The sequence below is a fragment of the Chrysochloris asiatica genome, unplaced genomic scaffold, assembly GCF_000296735.1.
Source record: "Chrysochloris asiatica unplaced genomic scaffold, ChrAsi1.0 scaffold00233, whole genome shotgun sequence".
Taxonomy (NCBI): domain Eukaryota; kingdom Metazoa; phylum Chordata; class Mammalia; order Afrosoricida; family Chrysochloridae; genus Chrysochloris; species Chrysochloris asiatica.
The window spans coordinates 3,290,012-3,290,498 of NW_006408751.1; positions in this window are offsets into that span (position 1 = coordinate 3,290,012).

Genomic DNA, 487 nt, shown 5'->3' on the forward strand with positions numbered 1-487 from the left:
TGTGTGTTGGTGTGATGCTGAAAGCTATGCCATCAGTATTTTAAACCCATTCAAAAGAGGGGGAGATTCTTTCCTGGTTACCAGGATCTGGAGGATAGGGTGAGGGGAGGGATGGGAAGGTGGAGCACAAGGTAAGGAATAGACAGGATATTTTGGGTGCTGGGGAGGAGGGCAATACATAAAAAGGGGGAGGAAGATAGAACAATCAGATGGGAGGAGGATTAAACAGGTTTGCATAGTCTAAGTGGGACAGAGGTAAATAATGATGTGTGCACAACCTTGGAATAACAGGGCTCTGGGATATAGGCATTGGGCATGGTTGGAATGGGCCAAAGGTGGGAAACAAAGTTAAGATGCTTGGCTGTGTTTTGAATCTTGGTTTCCTTTGCATACCACTATAAAATAAACATTTGAGGGGGAGAGAAAGGAATAGCCAAAAATATCACCATAGAAAGCTTGTAAGTCCATCTTCTGCCTATAACTGATT